This window comes from Sorex fumeus, unplaced genomic scaffold (genome assembly GCF_029834395.1).
Source record: "Sorex fumeus unplaced genomic scaffold, SorFum_2.1 ptg000037l, whole genome shotgun sequence".
Classification (NCBI taxonomy): Eukaryota; Metazoa; Chordata; class Mammalia; order Eulipotyphla; family Soricidae; genus Sorex; species Sorex fumeus.
In genome coordinates this window covers 36,072,364-36,095,224 of record NW_026606094.1, presented here as the reverse complement: position 1 = coordinate 36,095,224, position 22,861 = coordinate 36,072,364, and positions in this window count along the sequence as shown.

The window sequence follows — 22,861 nt, the reverse complement described above, 5'->3', positions numbered from 1 at the left end:
TTAATTTTCGAATTGTTTATAACTTTTTTTCCACCACTCAAGTGCTAAGTAGTTTCTGAAGATATAATTAGATCTGTAAAGACTGAAGTAGTTAGTCTTTGCCCATGCAGGCATCCCTAATATAGACAAACACTATTGAAATCTTGCTATAGTTCAACGATAAACAATGCTCTGTGATTATAAAAATTGAAACTGTGATGTTCAAAATGACAGCCCTATGAACTTATTGAAAGCATTTGGCTCTAATTTTTTAGGAGCCTATTTTTTTTAATTTTAATTAAAATTTAATGGCTGCATTTTAATCATCTATAGTAATTTTGAATGATTTTGATCTGTGATCATTAATTTGGGTTTATAAGGAACTTTCAACTGTTAGTACTAAAATTTAAAAATATCTAATAATTATAGTTTTCTGGTTATATTTCCCTTGTGAATTTTCTCTATTTCTTTATATAGAGATTTTACTTTTCTTCATTAAGTTGTTGGTACTAAAAGGGTGAGAAAATCACTTGATCACTTGACATCCCATTACTCATCAATTTGCTCAAGCGGGCGCCAGGAATGTCTCCTTTTGTCCCTGTCATGTGCTAGTGTAGCCCAATGGCATCTGCTTGTTCTAGAGACATGAATAACCTCAAACAGATCGTTCAGCGTCTTGATGAAGAAGTCTGAAGTGGGTGGCCATGCAATCTTTTGACGTCCTGTGGAATCCAGTCAGTAATGGCTCTAGTCTAGCAGTCGTCTCCAAATCTCATTACATGTCCAGCACATCTGATTTTCAATGCCTTGGCAAATGAGACAGTGTCCCTGATTCTTGACCGTTGATGGGGGTCAGAACTCTGAATTCTTTCTCTCACTTGAGAGAAGCATGATACTCCAAGTATAGCTCTTTTATTTCCTCTTTGGAAAACCCTAATAGCGTTCTCATACTTTTGTAGGGCCCAGGTCTCTGAGTCATATGTTAATGCAGGAAGAACAGTGGAATCGAAGAGATGTGCCCAGAGCCGAAGATTCATTGTCTTCTTAACTATTTCTTTGATGCTTTTGAAGGTGTTCCAAGCTTCTCTCTTCCTCCTGCGCAACTCCGGTGCCAAGTTATTCGTCATGTTGACTTCTCAACCAAGGTACACATAACTGTTGCATTCGAAGATGTTCATTCTGTTGAGAGCGAATGGAACATCAGGAACAAGACTGTTTCTCATGAACATTGTCTTTGTGAGATTCAGCTGCAGTCTGACCTTTCCACATTCACGATCAAAGTCGCCCAGCATTTGTGCCGCTTGGTTAATGTTTGGTGTTATTAGAACGATGTCATCCGTAAAACAGAGGTGTTGTAGTTGCCGACCGTCTGTCTTCACTCCCATTCCTTCGCATTTCAGTCGTCGCATGACGTTCTCGAGGGTGGCACTGAAGATTTTCGGTGAAATGGTATCACCCTGCCGAACCCTCTCTTGACATCGATGATCACTTCCTTGTAGAATGGTGAGATCCTGGTAGTGAATTACAGCTCACGGAGGATCCTGATGTGTTGAGTTTGAATGCCCTGATTAGCTAGGGCTTCAATGACCGTTTCTGTCTCAACAGAATCAAAGGCCTTCTTTAAATCAATGAACGTTAGACAGAGTGGCATCTTGAACTCCCGAGAAACCTCTATGAGCTTGGTTATTGTGTGGATCGTGCTTAATCCTTTTCAGAACTCAGCTTGCTCACATGGTTGTCCTTCAACTAGTGTTCTGCCAATCCTATTCAGGATGACTCGAATGAACAGCTTGTAGATGACAGACAACAGGCAGATTGGTGATAGTTGCCAATGTCGTGGATATCAACCTTCTTCTGACTATATTTCTCTTACAAATTTTTATTTCCTCTTCTGAAGATTTTACATTCCCTATTTTATATTCCCTATTCAGCTTATTTTATATTCCCTATTCAGCTTGTTTCCTATTCAGTGCAGTCTTCTGCCCCTGCGCCTGGCTGTTCCCCGCCGGGGCCCGTTGGAGGGGAGCGGGTTGAGCTTTCCTCCCCGCCCCGACCAGGGCTCCAGCAGCCGAAGACCTCCAGGACCAGCCACCACCATGCTGAGACCACTCTCAGCACACATGAAGGTACTGGCAGAGGGACAAAGCCACGCGGGTTCCGGGGCCAAGATCTCCAAGCCTACTCAGACTGGAGTCGAGCATCCTCCACCCAGATCCTCCAAATTCCAGTAGGCGGGGGTCACACCCACCACCTGGCCCCCTGGCGCCGTGTAATCCCATCAGCGGCCAAGACTCAGAGACTATAAAATCCAGCCCCCGGAACCGCGCGGTCGCATTCGCGGCTGCGCATCATCTTATCAGGACATCTTTTTATGACATCTTATTATCTCATTCCTACTTTGGACAAACTTGCAGGCTATCGAATGTAGCCTGCCCACAGGGCAGCGTCTGGCAAACTCCCCGTGGCGTACCAAATATGCCAAATACCAGTAACAATGATGGGATCTCATTCTCCTAAAGAGCCTTGAATATAATCTCAGGGTTAGGATGAAAGAGACGTTACTGGGGCCTGCTCGAGGCATTCGACAAAAAATTGGATGATGAAATGAAATGAAATGAAAAATTCAGCTTATGACCCCATTGTTTTATGTATTGATAAAATCAAAATCAGTGTTTTACCAGTATCAAACTTACAAAGCAAATTTTCCTTTTATACTCAAATTTTTATTTTATGCTTCTGGACAATATTTTTCCTATTATTGCAATATTATAAACAGTATCCTATTGGGAATACAGAAAATCATTGGTTTCTCTCTTGTCACAAGTCAAATATTTGTTGTAAATTTTACAACTTTTCCCAAAAAATCTATTAAATCTAAAATACCAACTTTCATGTAGGACAAGGATACACAGATGTATTGTATCCATATCTCATTTATTTATTTACTTGGAACAGAATTATGTCTGATGTTTGTTGTATGAACATATCATGAATTAACAACCTTATCCTTTCCGTACTTTCTCTGAGGATGTATCTCTTCATGGGTCCTATACTACTCTCCTGGTCTGAATAACTTCTCACTATATATCTCTCTTAAAATTATCAATAACTCTTTCTCTTCTTTAAGCTACTAGTGGTTATAAAGTAATAAAAAAATATGAACAACTTGTGTTTATACTTATATAATCAGTTCTTTCTTCCTGTTCAGATGTACTGCTGCTGATACTGAAAACTAATCTCTCCACAGCTCTGCTATATCTCATTCTTAAACTCCTCCAGGCTTTGTTTTCTAAAATATTCATCTTGTTTCAGTTACATAATCAAAATTTATCTTTCCTGGATTATTACCAACAGCATAAAATCATATTTATAAAAACTTTCCCTGAAACTCACATGTTCTATTTATCACCCTATTATACTTCAGCTCTTTCTGTATTACTCTTTCCCATAATTATTAGTTTTCTTTGTCTATTTCCTCAGCTTCCACTATTTTTTTTATTCTAATACTTATACTCAAATGTGTTTTACTAAAGTTTCTAATAATCACCATACTTCAACATTCAACATTCTTAGTGCTCATTTTTCTTGACTTTTAGCAACTGTTAGTTCCTTTATGCCCGCTAGAAATTTCTTCCTATAATTAGTTCCTAAGTTATATTCCTATTTATTAGTTACCTTTCATAATCTTTGTAGCTTACTTCTCTTTCTTATTTTCTATATTCTTGAATTATCTTGTACCTAGAGGCTCAATTTTGATCTTCTCTTCATTTTTATTCATTCCCTACATAATTTCATCCAATAATATGACTTTACAAACCATGTAATTATTGTTGGCTTTCAAATACTCAGTATTAAGTTCTCTCTTGATATCCGAATTTTATATTAAACTAACTTCTTGATTCCTCCATTTGACCATATAAAAGGAATGCCAAACAATGTCTGAAGACAAACTCCCCCATACCATCTATCAGCACAATTTTCTTTTTTTCCCTCCTCTCTATAAAGAACATTACCACTTATCCATTGTGGTAAGTCAAATGCCTAGAAGTTATTCTCATGTCTTCTTTCCTTATTAGTCAATATCCAAACCATGATTGTTTATTTTGAAAAATAATAGTCAGCCACTGCTATTGGTCATTAATCTATATTTAAAATGAAAAAAATATAATGATTACACAGTGTCAGTGCTCATCAATTATATGTTGAACAATGAGTGAACGTAGGAGTAAAGGATATTTTGTGTAACGTATGTTCAGCTTTCCTTAACTGTAGATCACTTTTCAGGGAAAAGAATGAATTTAATATTGTTTTAATATACATTTTAAAATATATGTAAAACAAAATACTTCAAAAATGACCAAATTAGATTTTGATTGTTTATGTTTTAAATTAATATTTCACTAACATCATTGTTATTTTCTTTATGAGGTGTGTTATCTTTGGCTTTCCTTCCTGTGTGGATTTCCTAATATCTTAAGTTATTTACACACCCTTACACATTTACAAATCTAAATGTTTAAGAAAAATTAACCATTTGTGGAAAAACAATAGTTCCTAATGATGTTCAAGGGTTTCTAACAAAAGTGAAATACACACACAACTTTCTAAGATGGATATATAGTAATTCTGACAGCACAAGTCAGACAGATAATTAAAGAAAATGCTCAAAAAAGAGCAAATTTTTCTTAAAAATTCTTGAGCATTTAGGTTTACTATATAAAGTAGCTACAAATAAAAATTTTGATTTAAACTATGAATGATTCAAAACAATCTTATGGAGTAAGAAGACAGAATACTTCCTTACATTAGATGAGGTGAATGAGACTTTTATCTGAAATATGTCTCAGTGGCATGGTAGCTATCTGTTATTTTTATCTGCCTGGAATTCTTTCCTTGGCATCTTTTTCTTCTAGGAAAGGCAGCTCCCTTTTCCACCTGGTGGAGCCTATAGTCATTTCCCCAATTTCATGGTCCATATGAAAGAAAAAGGTCTAGTCAATTTCCTTTTAAAACACAGATATGAATCTTGAGAGTATGATGCTATGCACTTTCTTCTGGCATTGCTAGTTATAAGTATAATCCAAACTAATATCTGATGGTGGCAAGGACACAAAGTTTCTGAGCATGAAACCATCGAGTAAATTTAAGAGAACAAAAAAGAGGCACTTTCATAAAACTTGATTATATTACTTGAACTCCTGGATCTAATTTTGCCAAAATAATCCCTGGATTTTAATATCTCTGAGCAAGTATTTTAATATCTCTAATCAGTTGTCGCTTGTTACAAAAAAATACTTGTCAACAAAGATAGGTTTTAATGTAAACAATTACAAAATGTTTTTATATGTGTGATTAAATGTATTAAAATAACTTCAAGACACTGAACTATTACTAGATAGAGAAAATAATCAGCATTTAGAACAATTAAGTTTTCCTGGAAATGACTACAGAACAAATTGTGTCAAATAATCTAATAATCTCAGGGATGAAAAGATTGTACAGCAGGTAGGGTACTTGCACACAGCCACCTGAGTTTGATCCTGGTGCTACATATGCTCCCCCAAGCCTGAGTTAGAGCCAGGAGTAAGTCCTGAGCAACACCATCTGTACAAAAAGAAACAAAAGCAAAAACAAATATATTTGTAATGAATCACTAAATTCTGGCTTCACTTGCTATGTAGGAACTAAAAACTTTGTATAAATAGATTTTGTAATACTTATGGTTCCCTTATTGTTCAGACACTGCTTTTTAATCTACTTTGTAGATTCCTTTCTCTGAGTAAATTGCTTTTGTTACTCTCTATACTCTGCATATTATTCTATTCACATTCAGAATTTCTTCCTTTACTCATTTGTTAATGATACCCAAATCTGTATCTTTTTTTCTGATTTTCAGGTTTTATATTCAACTGTGGTTTAAAATCTTTCTTACAAAAAGTTATTATTTTATTCTTTAATATCTTAATCTCACGTGATATAATTATTAATGACACTGAATAAACATAGAGAGATAAAATGTGAAGAAGTAGCAGTCTGAAAAAACCTATTAGTGTACAAAATGATATAACTAAATAGCAATTCAGAAGAGGGTGGGTATGTATATTAGCACCTTCACCCCAAGGCTCATAATGATCTACTTATGCTGGATAATTAAATTTAACATTAATGGAAGAAGCCTTGGGAGATAGACACAACTAATTTTCCACCAGTATTCTCATGGATTTTTGGTCCTATAGGAGGCATTTAAATTAATGGCCACCATACTAAATTCTGAAACTCATTATTGATTTTCCCCTTTCTCCAGGTCCTAATAATTAACCAAAAGTGTTTCTACCTCTTTGTTTCTTTTTCTTTGTCTTTATTCTTTTTTGTTTTGTCTTGTTTTGATTTTTATCCCTAAATCACCTAAACTCTTTTTATTTAGCCTTAAAACTGCAACTACATGGGCCACGGAAATAGCTCAACGGGGCAATGTATGCTTTCCATGCAGAAGATCTGGGTTTGATCCCTGGCACAGTGCAGTCCCCTGAGAACCACTTGGAAGGACCCATGAATGCTGAACTGGGAGTCATTCCAAACACTGCTGGCTGTCACCCTAAAACTAAAAGAACAAACCTGAAGCCACATTTTATTGATGTAATGACATTTTGTCCCTGATGCCTTCACTGAACTCTTCTTGGAGTGGATTCAAACTCCTATGTGCTGTCCTAATCCCCTGCCTATAATTGCTGTCACTGTACGTAGTGCATATCAATTTACTAATATAAGAATATCTTATTTGTCTGGTAAGATCATTTTCTAGTATTTATCACAAAATGTGAAGAGTGTCTAATCTTATCAAAATATGGAAAATACCTAGAGGCCCCAAGCATTGTGGGGTATAGTCCTAGAACCCCCAGCACAGCTGGAGTGGTTGGATCATCCCTAACAATGCAAAGTCAGGGAAGCATCACTGTCTCATATCCTGGCATGAAACTACTGATCAGATTGGCAGAAAATCGTCAAGTAGGTCCCCACTAATATGCACAGTCAGATGATATCTCATTATTTTCATATCAAGGTATTAAAATGACATCTGATCAAAGAAAATTCTTGGGAACTTTTCTAAGTGGTCCATTTAGTGTGTGTGTGTGTGTGTGTGTGTGTGTGTGTGTCTGTGTGTCTGTGTATGTGTGTATGTGCGTGCAGGTGCATATCAGACCTATATCTAGAGTTCAGAACTTACTTTATAAATTTTAGTCATTTATATAGTATTCTTTAAATGATGGTGCTGTCCCTTTTTCCCTCTACTTCTGCACCTTTGTAACATGATCAAAAACTTGGTTAATCATATGGATTCTGGGATCTGTAATAAGTCTAAAGGAAGTTTATTTTCAACCTTATCTTTTTCATAAATTTGAGACTCTGGATGCAAGCTGACATATTCCATTTGGTAGACATTCTTTTCAGCATCTCTCCTTGTTTCCACTGTACTTTCCGCTCAAATATCATATATTTAGAAAGATTTTCCTAGACTATCAAAGCATATTAAAGCATATTAACCATGCTCCCTCTCTTTCCTGTCTTCTGAAATATTTCATGTCATGTCACTGTTTTTTTCTGTCAAAGTACTTGTTAGCTGGCATTATTTTATTTGTTTACAGCATTTCTCACTTTTATTACCATTTTTGTTTAAGATACAAAAGCACAATGTGAAATATAGGTCTACTGTATCTACTATGTCTTTTTTTAATTAAACAAAGATCAATTGGAGCATACCTTTATGACTGGAATTTGCCTCTATTATTAATAAAAGTTCATTTTTATGTTTGATAATAATTAAATTTGTTTCAGATTTCAGCTGTATGGCTCAGGTAATTTTCATCTATTTTTCACAAATATAAACAGATTGGGCTGGAGCAATAGCACAGCGGATAAGGTGTTTGCCTTGCAAGCGACCAATACGGCCAACCAGAGTTCAATTCCTCCGCCCCTCTCGGAGAGCCTGGCAAGCTACCGAAAGTATCTCGCCCGCACGGAAAAGCCTGGCAAGCACCCCGTGACGTATTCAATATGCCAAACACAGTAACAACAAGTCTCACAATGGAGACATTACTGGGTCCGCTCGAGCAAATCGATGAACAATGGAAGGACAGTGACAGTTATAAACAGATCATTTTGCATGTTCCTTAATTTGTTTCACTTTTTATATGAAGTTCAACATGGTTTAGTGATATGCCTGTCTCAGCATTTATTATATCTGTATTTTTTATTTATTGTAGGATAACATTGGCTTGTCCTTTTGCCTTGCCTCAGGAAACTTAGGTTCATTGGGTTACTCCTATGACAGTGCTCCCATTCCTCTGTGTTTACTTGTAAACTCTTTCTTTGTGCTCTGCTTCCCCAACAGGTCAATCACCTTTATCTCCTAATCGGACAGTGTTAACTTGTTAATATTGCTTTTTTCTTCTCCTTAAGTCCTTTGCATAGTTAATTCAGAGCAATGTTCTTTTTGTATAGACACAAGATGGTTAATGCTATGTTTTTGTAATTTGGGAGTTAATTGATTCTGAATAATATTCACTCCTGGGCATCTGTTCTCTCAACTTAAGCCTCAGTTGCCCTTACTTCTTAGTACTCCAAAAGCATGGTCTAGAAGTGGGATTGGATGGACCCAGGACAAGCTGTGAGCTACCCTGGCATGGAAATGGGCCAGGTAAAAGTGCCATATACTTAACTGTAAGTTAAGAGCATGTTCATGGACAAATTTTGTCATGATCCAAAAAGTAACAGCTGGATCAGAACCCTGCTGGGGTTAGGAAAGATTAATCTGGCCTGAGCACTGTAGTCTGAGATCTATAGTGAGATGTCCCCAGTAGAGTAAGCTTAATGTATCTCTTACTGTTTCCATACAAAATAACTAATATTAAGAAGTACAATTAAGATATTAATTAAGATGTGAATTAAGTTATTGAAGTAAGGAGAGGAGAAACACCCCTAAGTGGTATTTTGTCCTTGAGTGAAAGATGGACTTTCATATGGTGATTATGCTACTGGACAGGGTGTGGTGGCTACCCCCAAAGTGGGGAGATGGAGAGAGACTAGAGAGAGAACAAAGCTGCGAGTCAGTTTGCAGAGAAATGAGTGGGAGAGACTCACGGAGATGGGAATGAGGGGCAGTGTGAGGTTAGAATGGGGAGCTTAGTGAGACTGAAACAGGTGCTTGGGGAGAATGGAATAAATGGCAACTGATCAGCAATCGTCCTGGCCCTCATTTCCTCTTTCATCCACCTATTGTATCGGCAATCCTGGGTGGGGAATCGACTGGAGACCACCCAAAGCAGGTGGCAAGAGAGAGTGGCAGAATTCCCCTAGTTGCATGGTGATTACACAATTCACTTTATCTTCGAAATCTCTTACTTTTTTCTTTATTAAATTATCTAATTTCTTTTTATTTTAAATTTAAATCTAATTATAGAAAATGCAAGGGAAATTTTCCTCAGTAGTAAAAGTACATTTTTATTGATAAAACTATGTTCTCTTATGTTGAGATCCAAAACTTAGTCCTAAGGAAAAAGAAGCATCAGCTTCACATCTTAAATTACATTGTCTAAGAATGACAAGTAAAAATATAGTAAAGGATTATAAAATAGCTGTGGAATGACACCAACAGTCCATTCATTCCCAAATGAGAGGAAACCTTATATAGTGACAAGAATGGAGAAGGGTATTTTCAAATCATTGGCTAACCACATTAAAGGTGATGTTCTTGGAAAATGCTGTCATAGTTATACTATAGTTTACACTATGGGGACATCTCATTTATCAGAAAATCTTTATCACTGTTTTGATGCATCCATCTTTCTAATCCCAGGAGAGCGTAAAAAAAGGTGTTGAAAAAAGAAGTAAATTGGAATAAAAGTTTTGTTTAAATTCTTGGTATTTGTCATACCTCTGTACTTTGATTAATATATGTGTTCATAAGTAAAGTTTTTGTTTGTTTATGGTTTTCACTTGCCTGTGCTCAAGGCTTATTCCTAGCTCTAAGCTCAGGACTCGGAGGAACTTATATGATAGAGGAGACTAAAGCAAGTTTGGCACAGTATAAGATAGCACCTTACTCACTGTGCAGTCTCTCTTGTCTTCATAAATGAATCTTATAACAGGTCAATTATTAATATTTCTAAAACAATAATTTTATCACTTGATCACTTGATCCCCCGTTATTCCTTGATTTACTCGAGCGGGTGCCAGTAACGTCTCCATTCATCCCTGTTGCGTGCTAGCGTAGCACAATGGCATCTGTTCATTCTAGGAACATGCAGAGCCTCAAACCGATCATTCAGGGTCTTGACGAAGAAATCTGACCATCTTGTAGGTGGGCGTCCATGCGATCTTTTGACGTCCCGTGGAATCCAATCAGTAATGGCTCTAGTCCAGCAGTTGTCTGTAAACCTCATTGCGTGTCCAGCCCATCTGATTTTTGATGCCTTGGCAAATGAGACAACGTCCCTGATTCTTGAGCATTGAAGGAGATTAGAACTCCGGATTCTATCTCTCATTTGAGTGAATCGTGATATTCCAAGCATATCTTTTTCGATTCCTCTTTGAGAGACCCGAATAGCGTTCTCATCCTGTTTTCGTAGGGCCCAGGTCTCTGAGGCATATGTTAATGCAGGAAGAACATGGAATCGAAGAGATGTGCTCGTAGCTGGAGTTTCTTTGTCCTCTTAGTTATTTCTTCAATGCTCTTGAAGGCATTCCAAGCCGCTCTCTTCCTCCTACGCAACTCAGGTGCCAGGTGATTCATCATGTTGATTTCTCAACCTAGGTATATTTTATTTTTATCATATATTTTTTTAATTCCCTAGCTAATAGAAAAAACATCCATTTTAGCAGTTTGAAAGAAAATTAAAGGTGTTAGTGGTATTGATTTTTTTCAAATTAGGAGTTAACTCTAATAACAACTACTTTAATATTTTTGATATTATCAAGAATTAAGGGTTAAATATATTTTGGACCATGTATATGTAAACATATATATGTAACTTGGAATGTGACTTTATATTAAAAATAATTATTTCTTAGTATTTGAAGATATGGAATTGGTTAAAGTCAGGATTTCAGAAACTTATTATTTGTACAAAAGTTCTCAACAAGTCATAGTTATATTGCTTCAGCAAGCAGTGTTATCTCTCCAAATTTCATTCTTTTTAGCTGTAAAGTGATTGTAATGTCCGTACATAGAAGTGCTATTGAAGGATTAAATATGTTAATAGTTGAGTTATATAATGATATACTAGGTGTAATACAAATATTTGGTGCTATAATTATTCTTGTATTTAAAAAATATGTTCAGACAGATTTTTTCAAACAAACGAAAGTATGATATTGAATGACCAATTTAATAAGGAAAACAATAGGATGGGTGCTGTTTTAAATTTTTTTATTAACTGACCTGGGAGGGGAAGAAGACCGTCACAGCGTAGGGGACACCTGGGAGGGGAAGAAGACCGTCACAGCGTAGGGGACGAACAGAAAGAGGCTCAGGGCGAGATATCATCGTACACCACAGAGACTGGCCCATATCCAAAAGAACAAAAGCAACCAGTGTTGGCGTAGATGTGGCAAGAAAGGGACTCTCCTTCACTGCTGGTGGGAATGCCGAGTGGTTCAGCCCTTTTGGAAAACAGTATGGACGATTCTCAAAAAATTAGAAATTTAGTTCCCATTTTACCCAGCAATACCACTCCTGGGAATATATCCCAGAGAGATAAAAAAAAGTATAGTCGAAGTGACATCTGCACTCGTTTGTTCATTGCAGCACTCTTTAAAATAACCAGAATCTGGAAAAAACCTGAGTACCCGAGAACAGATGCCTGGTTAAAGAAACTTTGGTACATGTACACAATGGAGTACTATGCAGCTGTTAGAAAAGATGAAGTCATGAAATTTACATACAAGTGGTACTTCATGGAAAGTATCGTGCTAAGTGAAATGAGTCAGAAAGAGAGGGATAGACATAGAAAGATTTCATTCATCTGGGGAACATAAAGTAACAAAATAGGAGACAAACACCCAAAAATAGCCGAGATATGTACCAAGAGGTTCACTCCATGGCTTGGAGGCCAGTCACACATGCTAGGGGAAAAGGCAGTTCAGGTAGAGATGGGAGCAGCAAATAAAGGGTTTTGGGAGGATCCTCCCAGGATGGGAGAAGAATGATGAAAGTTGAGTATAGACCAAACATGATTGCCACTCAGTGCCTCTTTTGCAAACCACAGTGCTCAAAAGGAGAGAGAGAGAGCAAAAGGGAATGCCCTGCCACAGAGGCAGGGTGGGATGTGAAGGATTGGGGTAGGGAGGGATACTGGGATCGGTGGTAGTGGAAAATGGGCACTGGTGGAGAGATGGGTACTCGATCACTGTGTAGTTGAAACCCAAGCACAAAAATTTGCAAGTTTACAACTGTACCTCATGGTGTTTCACTAATAAAAATTTAAAAAAATAAATAAATATTTTTTATTGAAGCACTATTCAGAATAGCTAAAATCTGGAAGCAACTCAAGTTTCCAAGATTGGATGACTTGATAAAGACAGTGCTACATGTACACAATGGGATAGTACCATTGTGTAGTTGTGTGTATACGTACAATGGGATACTAAATGCTGTGTGAAATAATGAAATTAAGAAATTTTATTACACATATATAAAGTTGAAGAGCACCATGTTGAGTGAAGTCAGTCAGAAAGAAGGCAGACACAGATTGATCTCTGTTTTATGCAGGATATAAAGAAAGAGAATAGGAAAATAACAAATATCTAAAAGTAACAGAAACTGAGAACTTGTCTCAAAAAGCTTATCATACGGGTTGAAAAGGTTGGTAAGGGACCCTGGGGCAATGGTAGTGTAAGTGGACACTGTGGTGCTAAAATAGTTTGTGTGTGAACTTCTACTAATAACAACTTATAAACTATAGTGATCAAATTTAAAATAAATATTCAAAGACATGACATCATTCTAATAACACCAAACATTAGCCAAGCGGCACAAATGCTGACCAACTTCGACCCTGAATGTGGAAAGGTCAAACTACAGCTTAATCTCATGAAGGCAATGTTTATGAGAAACAGTCTGGTTTCTGACGTTCCATTCACTCTCAATGGAATTATCATCTTCGAATGCAACAGTTACGTGTACCTTGGTCAAGAAGAAAACATGACAAATGTCCTGGCACCTGAGTTGTGCAGGAGGAAGAGAGTGGCTTGGAACGCCTTCAAGAGCGTCAAAGAAACAGCTAAAAGCTCGAAGAACCTCTGGCTCTGGGCACATCTCTTCGATTCCACTGTTCTTCCTGCATTAACATACACCTCAGAGACCTGGGTCCTATGAAAACAGGATGAGAATGCTATTGGGTCTCCCAAAGAGGAATCAATAGAACTATGCTTGGAGTATCACGCTTCACTCAAATGAGAGAAAGAATCCAAAGTTCTGACCTCTGCCAATGGTCAAGAATTAGAGACACTGTCCTGTTTGCCAAGGCATCAAAAATCAGATGGGCTGGACAGATAATGAGATTTGGAGACAACTGCTGGACTAGAGCCATTACCGACTGGATTCCACAGGACGTCAAAAGACTGCGTGGCCACCCACCTACGAGATGGTCAGACTTCTTTGTTAATACCCCGAACTATCGGTTTGAGGCTCTTCGTGTTCCTAGATCAAGCAGACGCCATTGGGCTACACTAGCACGCGACAGGGATGCATGGAGACGTTACTGGTGCCCGCTTGAGCAAACTGATGAGTAACAGGATGTCAAGTGATCAAGTGATTAAAAGATGATCAGTTAAGTCAAAGGATGTAAGTTGAGTTGAACTCTATCAAGATTAGTTACTTATATATTGTAAATAAATTCAAAGTAAAATTTGGTTTTGGTTTGGCAATGAAGTTTCTATTTAATTATTTGTGAAATATATTGATAATATCCAGCATCTAAGATTGAATCATAAAATATATTTTAAATATAAATTTTTTATGGATTTGAATATATTCTGAATTAGATTCTCTCAAAATAGAATTGTAATAAATTTTAGGCCTAATGATTGGCAGAATTGCACACAAATAAACTATACAGTAAATGTTAAAGTTAAATCTTTGCCTCAAAGAACATCTGACTTAGGTATGGTTGAAGAAATTTTTGACCATAGTAATTTCTGGCAAGTCTGAGAGGCTCTTGAATAAAATAATATATGTTTTTCTAGTTCTGAATACTAAAAAAAATTAGAGCTCTTTAGAAGGAAATAAGATAACATAATCAATACAACATTAAGAAGTCAAGGATTTCTTGAAGTGAAATAATACTACACAATTTAAATATTTAGAAACTTCAAGTCTTTCAAAGTCGTCACTGATAGAAAATTTTCACTTGACTTTAGTTGAGTAAAGTTTTCTTTATTAAAAGGAAACATGCCTAGAGGTTGCATTGCACACAGATCATCCTAGGAGCCAGGAATGATGCCCTGAGTACCTCCAGGATGATCCCTGATCACAGAGCTTGGAATAAGCAATACATACCCTGCATGTGGCCCCCAAATAGAAGCAAATAAATAATTGTTTAAATAAGTTCACAGTACTTTTACTAAGTTATGAAAGGGTGATTGTAGGATATCACTGTTTTGTCCTTCCTGCATAGCCTCAGGTAGTTTAAGTTTATTGGGTTGCTCCTGTCACAGTACTCCCATTCCTCTGTGTTTATTTGTAACTTCTTTCTTTGCACTCTGTTAATTTGTAAATATTATTTTTCTCTTCTCCTTAAGTTCTTTGCATAGTTTATTTAGAGCAATGTCCTTTTTGTATGGACACAAGAAAATAGTATGTGGGAGTTATTTGACTATAAATGCTTTTGTAATGTGGGTGTTATTTGACTATAAATGATATTTTCCCTCTGGGCCTCTGTTCTCTCACCTAAGCTTCAGCTGCCCTTACTTCCTAGCATCCCAAAAACAGGGTCCCTACGAGGAACTGGATGGAGCCAGGGCAAGTGGTAAGCTATGTGCTACCCTGGCATCGAGATGGGCCTGACCAAAGTACCTAATGCTTAACTATAAGAGCTTGGTCATGGACAAATCCTGTGATGATCCAAAAAGTAATAACTAGATTCGGACCCTGCTATGGTTTGAAATGATTAATCTGGCCTGAGCTCTGTAGTCTGAGTCTGTAGCAAGTTGTTCCCAGGAAATCTGCCCTAGAAGCCTCAAACTATCTCTTACTGTGTCCATTCAAAAATGACTTGTATTAAGACGTTGATAGAATCATTAGACTGAGGAAAGGAGAAAAACACCTTTAGAGGTATTTTGCCCCTGGGCAGTCAGGAAGGGCTTTGGAATACCCCTAGTTGATGTTTCTGCCCTTGAGCCTGGCAGTCAGGAAGGGCTACCAAACTGGGTGTAGTTCTCCCCAGAGTGCTGGGAGTTGGAGAGACAAAAGAGCTGGAGAGGAGAGAGAGAGAGAGCTGCGAGATGGAGTGCAGAGAGTAGCAAGAGGGACAGAGAAAGAAGAATGTAGAATATGGGAGCAGGCACATGGAGGGAGAGAGCCCAGGCTGCGATATGGAGGGCAGAGAGATGAGTGGGAAAGACAGAAGGAGATGGGACTGAGGGGAAGTGTGAGACTAGAATGGGAGGCTGAGAGATTCTGGGGCAGGCGAGTGGGGAGAATGGAATAAATGACAACTAATTAACCAACTGGCTTGGCCCTCATTTCGTCCACTGTGTGCCCCATGACCCAGGCTGCCCCAGCTGGGGGAGTGGCCCAAAGCCCCCCGAACTTGGTCACTGAGGGGCAAAGCCACCAGGGCCTCTTCCTGGCTGCCCCCTGGAGATATTTTACAGGTAATGAAGAACTTGTTTTGAAGGGTTACAGTTTACTGTCTTTTTCATCAAAATATATTTTAGATATGTTCATATGTTAGTTCCTCTACATTGTGTTATCAAGAATCAAATGTTATTTTGTCACTCCCTTTCAAAATGAATTTAAAATTACAGATAATATATATGAAATAAAATAAGACTACAAAATCAGCCAATTATATAAAACTATAAAAAACTATCTTTTCTTAAAAACACTACCAAGAAATAATGATATATAAATCCTGTAACATAGTGAAAAATTAAACATCTCTATTTAGAGTATTTGTTGAAAAAGTTACTCATTTATGGCTGGAGCAATAGCACAGCGGGTAGGGCATTTGCCTTGCACGTGGCCCACCCAGGTTCAATTCCCAGCATCCCATATGGTCCCCTGAGCACTGCCAGGTATAATTCCTGAGTGCATGAAACAGGAGTAACCCCTGTGCATTACCGGGTGTGACCCCCCCAAAAAGTTACCCACTTATGAATGTTTTAAAGAGATGCTCACTGTATTCAAATATCTAAGACAGAAATTTCTTTGATTTTTATAAATAATTTAAGTTGAAATGTAGCAAGTTTGAGAGCAAAATGAAGTGTTTCAATAAAACAAATATTTAACAAGTAAAAAAAAGTTTTATGTCAAAAATCCAAGAAAATATAATGATTATATTTTTCTGAAAAACAACTTTAGTGTAATTAAATCTTAAAACATTTATTTTTTCCAAAACTTCCAAAAAATAGTGTTAAACATAGTGAGTCCTTTTTTAGTTCCCTTTACAGCGTAGATAAGTATTAAAAAATTTATTCTACTCTGAACAGAGGCTGTGTCATTTTGCAATGGACATGAAAATGTTAATTATTCAACTAAACACAAATTACATAACTTAATTTGGAAATCTTAAAAGTTTGATAGCCCAGGGGATTGTTTGATTAAAATTAGACCTTTCACCTACAAGTTGACTTTTCAAATTGAAATCATATAAAAAAATGTAGAAAATTGTTAACACATGATGTTGTTTGATAACTTACGAGAAATGTGTTGGTGGTCTTAACTTTGGTCTCACAGATAGGTATTCATATCATGATAAAAGGCTATCAGAGTTGGCAATTATTTATCACTTTATAATCAAGCTGAAACATAACTTAGGAATTACTTTGGAATTACAAAATATTTGTATAAAATAAGTTCAAGAAAAAGGATGCTAGTCTAAATTGAAATTATGTTATGATGGTATCTTAAACTTTTGGCTTTTGTTAAATCGTCTCTATAAGAAATCAGAAAAAGATCCTTTATATTTTCTAGTAATTGGAAATATAGTATAAAAGTATAAATTGAACAGCACATGTTTTGGTAGGAATATCACAAAATATGTAACTTGTGATCACATGGGTTCTTAAATTGATAGGTACCCATAAATATACTTAAATTTTCTCAAGAAACACACACAAAAGGGTTGAAAATAATATGAACTTATGTATCTCTAAATATAATCTCATTACATTAGCTAATATTTATACCTCGGTATTTAAGAGGTCAAACAGGAATACATATTTTGGTTCAATAGGTAAAAAATAATACTGAAATAAAATATAAAATGTACTTGAGCTAAAATTTAAGTCAATTGAATTAAACTTAAATCAGGGAATTTGAAAATTTCAAACTAGAAACATCCTTTACTGTTTGTCATACACCTCTCCTTATTTCTTATCTGGTATCTGAATTTCTTTATGCAGTCAGTTTTTTTTCCCCTTTACTTCAAGTTTTGTGCTTTTAACCATAATGAAAAAAAAGAACAATTATTTTACAAAAGAGAAATAATTAAAGTGCTATTTCTGTTAAAGAAGTACCATGCTGAAGACAATGTGGCAGTTTTATGGAAAATAGGTTTTGCCAGATACTTGGGTTTGATGTCAGAGAAGATAGGGCAGTTGTGAGTAATTCACAAATCTCATGACTACTTTGGTGTTGTGGATAAGAGAGGGGAAGCAAAACAATTTTTAAGGTTTCTTGTTTTACCATACTGGAAAGATGAGAATATAAACCACAAAGGGAGGATCACAGGAGGAAAGACAAATTACCATATCTTGGGAAAGCAAACTTTCCTTTCAGACTTCCTAAACTTATGAACAATGTCTGAGAGCCTTGTTCAAAGTCAAAAGTAAGGAGACATAAAACCACCACATTGTGTTTTAATAAATATAAAATTTTCATTAGTATAGGATTCTAAAGTAAAATTTTCAGTAAAGCAGAGCATATTCTGTCAAATATGAAGTTATTTTAAAAGTAATTTGATGTTTTTTATGAACAGCAATATATTCAAAAATTTTTGTTTCTCCTCAAAACCATTGTGTTGTAAACACTTGAGTTGTGAACAAGAATTTCTAACATGCTAACTGCAGAAACTTACTGAAGGCTTTTAAGAAACTTAGAGAATCAAGAGCATACATAGAACATTGGATATAATGTGCAGAGTAAGACTTGAAAATCACAAGAATTTTTCCTCCACATACATTAGTAGTAAATGGAAAGCTAGAAATCAAATCCAGGAAGGTAAAATGGATCAGATCTGAAACCTTTTATACCAATGGTTTCATGCCAGTAAGTCACAGACACTTGAGGTTTTCATATAAAACCGTTTTGTCTGTCAGAGGGCCCTCATCCTGCTTTCCTTTGTAATACATACCCTTAAAAAGATCAAAGCATTTTTGATACTATACAACATAATGGGATCGATGGGAGCTTTTTATTGAACAGAAAGCCTATATTCATAGGGTCAAAGTTCTGCAATTTAGTAAAACTTACAACTTAGGACATATGTAACTGTACTGAGTAGGTCACTTCATGTGTATGCTGGAGTTGACAAGAAACAATTCTTCCAATGAAGAATTTTTTCAATATTATGTAGGATTTTCAACATTACATTACCTAATTTGATGCATCAGAATATCATGCTTATTACAGGTTATTGTAATTTATGCAGAGACCAATAGCTATCTCTGATTAGTAAAACACGTATAGTAAGAATAACAGGCAGGTACTTCTACAAATGCCGTGTAAGAGTTCAATCTCAGTCTTCTCAGAATCAAACGTATTATCACCAGGTCTTATGGAATTATTTTCAAAATCAGATGGAAATAAAAGGTTTTAAGTAAAGAGAGATGAAGTAAAAAGTATACTGCTTTTCCAATTTAACAATAAATGGACTACAAAATTCTTTATCACCACATAAAATACAATTATAATTACTTTTAATCTAGTTTTTAACTTTTACTTTCATTTCAAATATAAATGAGGGGAAATGGCAGTGAGAGCAAAATGTGGATATGTTTGTTTTTAAATCTTATGAAAACTTGCTGGAAATTACTAAGGACCTAAAATTCTAAGAAATTATTTTTGTATTCTTATTCAGGACTATCATTAATATACCACAAGAGCATTATCAACAAATGAGATTAAGAAATAATATATTTCTAAATGCTTTATTTCATCCTTTTGGTCTCATATTAGAATTTATCAATAGTCACTATGACAACAATGTTATTATCTTAGGAACTTGTTTTTCTGTTCAGAATACTGGAACTGTTTATGAGCATGTATTGATAGAGATCAGGTACATTTCTGCCACTATGTCTTAGATAACTGGAAGTAGGTTAAAATCCTGCATCAGAAGAATAATACTGGGTTTTCTAACAGAAACAAGTGTTATAGTACCATGCTGTGTTTGGATATAGAGAAACAGAGTTATATGATGGAACAGATGCAGCAAAAACCAGAGTGAAACTATGTCATAGTAGCTTGTGTCAGTCTGCATAATACAGATGAGACTTTGGAGGTCAGAGGAAAGAAGAGGAAGAGAAACTTGGACTCAACCTCAGAGACAGAAAGAATTTACAGCCAGATCTTCAAAAGATAGCAGAGATTCTGGAAGGCTTGAGTACCTGGCAGGATACATGGTGAATCCTCAACCAAGTCTGGTTCACATTAAGATGTGTATTTTAGTCTATAGACTTCCATCCTTGGCCAGGCAGGACAATCTGGACCTAAAATAGAGGTTAACACATGGCAATATTTTTGTTTTTTTTTTTAAATACTAGGATCTGAGAAACAGACAACTGTACAGATAGAAATATAGTTCAGAGGCCAGGGACTGTTTTCTGTCTTCTCACTCTTACTTTTCCATCTACTTTATCATCCATTTATTTGGTCTCTAAGGACCCTTTTAAAAGACAATGCAGCTTCTTTTTAGTATTGGTGTTGAGAAAAGAAATTGTCAGAACTCAGTCTTCTGAATGGTTTCATGTGTCTTATTTAAGGACCAGTGAATTCAGAGTGAAAACTCCTGTTCATCTAGCTTTACTAATTAAAATTCTAGAGTAGTATGACAAATCTAGTTTTATTCTTTGAAGACATTTTATGAACATGTATTTCATATAATTTATCAACACTGGACTCTTGAAACCATTCATGATATTAGCTTTGTCAGAGGTAATATCTTATCTTCAGAAACATAGATCTGCAGAAAAATGAGCATAATTACACAATGAAGCACTGTTAATGTAGGCATTCTACAAGTGCTGTGGTGATACTAAGGAGCAAGTTGATAGCTACCTAAAATTAGGGGTAACAATACACATTAATTAGAAAATCATATTTCAAAATATTCTGAGTTGGGGAGGTGAGCCATATGCCATAGTACTCAAAGGTTCTCCTGACCCTGTTTACAGGGTGATCCCTGATACGGTTTGGGGGGATAAATGTGGTTCCAGAGATCTAAACAGAATTAGCCACATTTAGTGCAAGTGCCTTTACCACAGTAGTATCTCTCTGGCTCCTCAAAATAATGTTATTGTCTTTTATTGATGGGCTGGAGAAGATAGGGCGTTTGCCTTGCACGCGGCCGACCCAGGTTCAATTCCTCTGCCCCTCTCAGAGATCCCTGGAAGCTACCGAGAGTATTCCACCTGCATGTCAGAGCTTGGCAAGCTCCCTGTGGTGTATTTGCTATGCCAAAAACAGTAACAACAAGTCTCACAATAGAGACGTTACTGGTGCCCACTCAAGCAAATCTATGAACAATGGGAGGACAGTGTTAACAGTGCTACAGTGCTTTATTGATACCTATTGACCGCTCTTGCCTAAATCATTATTTGATATTTAAAAATAAAATACAGACTGAATGCTTCTGCATTGGCTCTCCAAGAAGTCAATAAAAAAGTATCAGATACTGAGTGCTTTTAAAAACAATAATTTTGGGACCGGGAGAGCAGGGAGGATGTTTGGCTTGCATGCAGCATCCCGAGTTCTATCCTCAGTATCCTATATAGTCCCTGAGCACCTCTAGGAGTAATTCCTGAGTCCCGAGACAGGAATGACCCTATAGCATTGGTGGGAATGGCCCAAAAAAACAAATACATCTACACACACACACACACACAGACACACACACACACACACACACACACACACACATAGAAATTTATGTCTATTGTCTCACAGTTCCAGAGGCCAGACATCTGAGATCAGGTAGGAAAGTTTTAAAGGCACTATAAAACAGGTCTGTCCCAAGCCTCTCTCCTAATTTTTATTAGTTATTTTGCTTACATCCACATAATTCTATTAATCATATACTGTCCTCGTTAAGTGTGACTTTCAGAATTTCACTTTTTATAGGATTACAAGTCATAGTGGAATAGCAACCTTTTTAGTATGACCTCACTGTAACTACAACAGTATTTTTTTCTAATTTCTATTGAGGCTATGTTTTGAAGATCAAGTGTCAAGATTTAATTTTATTACTTTTGGTGCAGATTCACAATTGAACTCATAAAATTTATGCGAACATGTTTATTTTATAAATGGCCTTTGATTTTTTTAAATTTTGTTTTTTGTTTCTACATTTGTTTTCTTTGTTGTTGTTCATGAGTTTTTGCTGCTATTTTTTTGTCCAAACTGGGCAATGGTCAGGAATTACTTCTGGCTCTGCTCTTAGGAATTATCTTAGCTGTACTTGGAGGACCATACAGGATGCTGAGGATCAAACTCCGGTCGGCCAAATGCAAGGCAAGAGACTTACCAGCTGTACTATCTTTTCAGTCCCCAAAGGCCTGAGTTTTCCCAAAACTCTGAACATAAATTTATGTACAAATATTAACAGACATAGACGGAAGTGTGCTTTCTGCATACTGCCAATTCATGGAAAATAATGATATTGGGATCTGCAAGTGATCAGAAAATAGGAGTAATCTGTATAAAGTAAATAGATGATAATAAAGTGTTCTGAGACCTGAATTTAGAGACAATTTCCCTAGTGATGGCAGAGTATATACTGGATTTATGATTTCATTTTTTACAAGATCTCTTTAAGCTTTGGCTAAAGGATTTGTGTATTTTTCAGTTATACTAGGAATTTGGTGATTCTTCCATGGTTTCTTGCAAAATGGAATCTGTGGAAATACAAAACTATTTGGTTAGATGTGTTCAATCTGGAAGGAGTAAGAATAGGTTTACTACCACTCAGTTTGGATTGTCTGCCACTAGGCGTTATATTGAAATGGTTAGAAAAGTGAGAGAGACACATTGTTTTATTTATCTAAAGAGGGATAAACTTTAGTTACTATATATAAGTGTTGGTAGATTACCAAAAGTGATTGGCATATGTTAATAAGAAACCTATGTTTTATTGTGATTGATTCATCATATTGAAATATTGGACATAAGCTTTGCATTATAGCAGAGGCCTGTTATACAGAGCATGAGGCAGCAGCAACCATCAGGGAAGTTGCATAGATAGAGAACTTGCTGTTCTAGCCATTTTGATACAGTAGCACATCTTAAGAGGTATAATAACTAATATGGGATTGGTACATTGTTAAAATTTTAGTCATAAAGTTTGATTCACAGGGTGTTTATTAAAAAGTTTTGCTTTTATTTTTGTTTTAATACGACCACTATTTATGGACTTAGAAAATGTTGGTATATGTCACTTCCATTTCT